Genomic DNA, 3971 nt, shown 5'->3' with positions numbered 1-3971 from the left:
CTTCTTCTTGTTCTGGAATTCCAATGGGGCATATGTTGTTTCTTTTCATGTCATCTCATATAACTCTTAGGCTCTCTTCATTTCTCTTAAATCTTTGTTCTGATTTTTCTTCGTACAGGCTGGTGTCCAGGGATTTTTCTTCTAGTTGGAAAATGCATTCTTCAGACATCCTATTCTGTATTGTGTAATTATGTAATTTTGTTATTTACCTTCTGTATTTTTTAAGTGCTGTTTTTGTATGAGTTCTGATTGTCCATTAATCTTGTTATTTTGTTCTTAAATGATTTTCCTGAGTTCTTCCAGGGAACTGTTTGTGTTCTCCTTGCTTCTGTTTGGGGTTTCCTTAGGCTCTTGTAAAAATCTATAAACAGATCTTCTAAATTCTTTCTCAGATAATTCTATTGCCTCCTCTTCCTCCGTGTTTAATGAGACCTCTGTTTGGAGTTTTGCTTCTAATGCCTTGTCCTGTTTTCTTGTTTGATTTGATGTTGCCTGCTGTTTCCTAGATATTTTGAGGTTGTCTTTAACTGTTATTATGTATTGATTTGTTTTGTCATATTAAATATGATTTAATATTTTGAAAAGGTGGAGCTCATGATTTTCTTTTGTTGTTGTTGTTAATTCAGGTGTGCTGGATTGCTCTGCAGTTTTCTTTGTGATGATGGAATCGCTGTGTGGAATTTGGATGTAGGTCTGTTAGTCATAAAGAGGTTTTAGAATATGAGCCGGCAGGTATTATGGTGGCTGAATATGATTTTCTATTGGGCAGAGAAAGTGGGAGGAGAAGAGAGAAGGAAGGAGCTCCAGGGACAGTTTCTAGGGCTTTGAGCAGGCTGCTAATGATGACATTGTACTGTTATTCACAGACCCGCTGCTCAAGTTCATCAAAAACTCTAGTTGTTAGGGGGTCACCACTTTCAGCCAGGTTCAGACACACACAAAAACACTGCTCTTGAGGACCCTCAATGCTCAAAAGCTGACCCAAACAACTGCACCACTCCATGATCCACCATGGGAGTTCCTCCCAGGGCCCACCCACTTGCAGTGCCATTGATCTCTCTGCTAAGGTTTCAGCCAGGGAAATGTGTGCTCGCACCCAGCGGACCCAAGTTTACCAACAAAGGACCCTCTGTGCCAAAAAGCTGACCCAAGACAACTGCCCCATTCCACGATCTGCTGCAGGATTTCCTCTGAGGCCCTGCTCACTATGGCATTAATGGTCTCTCTGCTTGGGTTGGAACCAGAGAAGTGACCTCTCACACCCAGCAAACCCAAGTTTACTGATAAAAGCAGGTGCTAAAGGTAGATCTGTGGGGTGACTGCTTGTACACAGGTGTGGTGCACCTTTTTCCCTAACACAGGGAGGTCTCCGATGGCCTTTCTCATCTGTCGGTCAGTGCTCCACAGGGTAGATTCCCCTGTTATTGTCATTATTTTTACCCTGCCCCTTTCTCCTTTCTAATCCTACTCCCGTGAGTTTGGCACACTCTGGCTCAGTGAGCTTTTCAGGGTATCAGAATCCCTATTTCAAACTGTTGCACCTAGGTTTTCAGGCACTAAGATGCTAGAGGGAATTAGGTGTGGGGACTACTGGTGAGACACCATGTTGAGTACCACTACCAGGCAGTTTTAACTACTGTGGCTGTATAGTAGGTTTTGAGATCTGGCAGTGTGAGACTTCATATTTTGTTCTTCTTCTTCAATAGTGCTTCCCTTATCCGAGGTCTGTTTCCTTTCCATATAAAGTTAGTGATTGGTTTTTCCACAACCTTAAAGAATGTTGATGGGATCTGGATAGGGATTGCATTGAATGTATAGATTGCTTTGGGTAGAATAGACATTTTCATAACGTTCAATCTTCCTATTCATGAGCATGGTATATTCTTCCATTTGTGTAGCTCTCTTATGATTTCTTGAAGTAGTATTTTTAGTTTTCTTTGTACAGGTATTTTATGTCCCTGGTAAGATTTATTCCCAAGTATTTTATTTTATTTTTGGTAGCTATTGGAAATGGTATTGAGTTCCTTATTACGTTTTCAGCAATATCTTTACTGGTGTAAAGGAATCCAACTGATTTTTGGATGTTGATCTTTATCCTGCCATAATACTAAATATCTCAATTAGTTCTAGTAGATTTTTTACTGAGTCTCATGTGTTTTCTAGGTATAGGATCATATCATCAGAAACTGTGGATAGTTTGACTTCTTCCTTACCAATTGGATGGCTTTCAGTTCCCTTTCTTGCCCTAATTCCCTGGCTAAGACTTCCAGGACAAATACAATGTTGAATAGAAGTGGTGATAGAGGACAGCCTTCTCTGGTTCCTGTTCTCCAGGGGAATGGTTTTCTCCTTCAAGGTTTTATATATACCATCCCATTACCTTCTCATGTGCATGGTTTCTGCTGAGAAATCAGAGCTTATTCTTATTGATTGCATTTTGTAAGTAACTTTTCAGTTTCCTCTTGCTTTCAGAATTCTTTCTTTGTCTTTGGTTTTGGTGAATTTGATGATGATATGTCTTGGTTATTTTCTTTGGGATTAATCCTGTTTGGGCTTTGTTGGACAGCCTGAATGGATAAGTTCTTCTTTTTAATCATATCGGGGAAGGTCCCTTCCAACCAGTCTTGGACAATTTTCTCAGTAGTTTTCTTTTTCTCTTCCTGTTCTGGAATTCCTATTACACATTGGATATTCCTTTTGATGGCATCCCACATGAATCTTAGGCTTTCTTCATTTTGTTTTGATCATTTTTTCTGATTGATCCATTTCCAAAGAAATATTCAGGTAATTGTCTTCAATCTCATTAATTCTATCTTCCATTGATTCAATTCTACTCTTTTGCCCTTTCAATGTGCTATTTATTTCTAGAATTTAGTATTAATCTTCTGAATTTCTATCTGTAAATTTTGTATCATTTCTAAATCTTCATTTATTTATTTATCTTTCTTGCATTTTCTTCCAGAATTGTTCTAGTGTTTTGTCTCTGTTTTCCTTAGTTTTGTCAGTGTTTGCCTTGATCTGTCTCTCAGTCTTTTGAAGATACCTAAGTATAATTTTTTTGAATTCCATATTAGAGAGTTCCAATGCCACTTCTTTCTCAGGGATGTGTTCTGGGTCTATATCCTGCTCCCTTATTTCTACTTCTTTATCTTACTTCTTTGTGTGGACTATCATGGATTTTGTCTCTGAGACATTGTGGCATTATTGTATTTAGATCTCTGTTAACTGTTTGAGAGGTGCAGTTAACGGTGAGTCAGGCTCTTCCTGGTGGTCAATTATTGTTGGCCAGTTGGTGAAGAAGAAAGTGGAGGCTCTCACTCAGTAAGTGGAGCTCCAGGAAGTGCAGGTGTAGTTGTGTCATATGGTCTCTGTTGCTATCTCCCACTGAGTTAGACAAAAATATCAAATGAAAGACCATCAAAGGTGTAAAAACAAGTGGACAAAAATCACATTTCATAAACACATAGGAGAAATCACCATAAAAAGAAAAAAGATAATAAAAAAAAAAAATGAGGAGAGGGCAATAAAAGAAAAAAGGTAGAGTAGGAGAATAATGAAGATAAAAATGAGAAGAATGCAAAAAGTAAAACAAGGAATGGGGTTAACCATGAGAAAGAAAAAAAAATGGGAACCAAGAACAGGGAAGAGAGAAAAAAGCTGAAATCTAAGACTGGGCAAGGGAAGAATAAAGAATAATAATATAATGGACAAAGGAAAAACAGTAACTTTAAAACAGATAAAAGCAAACCAACTTAAAAAAAAAAAAGATGAAAATAAATCTGGGCAGTTTTGGGCAGAGTACCCAGATTCTGTCCCCTCACTCAAACTGGGATGAAATTCCTGGCAGCCTAGAAGGTGGGTGGGAGAGAGGGATAGCCGCACCTCCATTCACCAAAATGGTGTGGGGTCTAAGAGTAACAAGGAGAAAATTGTACCTTTCCAGTCATTCATGTCCTGAATGTCCCTGTGGT

This window comes from Orycteropus afer, unplaced genomic scaffold (genome assembly GCF_000298275.1).
Source record: "Orycteropus afer afer isolate SDZICR_OR568_19922 unplaced genomic scaffold, OryAfe1.0 scaffold00075, whole genome shotgun sequence".
Classification (NCBI taxonomy): Eukaryota; Metazoa; Chordata; class Mammalia; order Tubulidentata; family Orycteropodidae; genus Orycteropus; species Orycteropus afer.
This window is presented reverse-complemented; position numbering follows the sequence as displayed.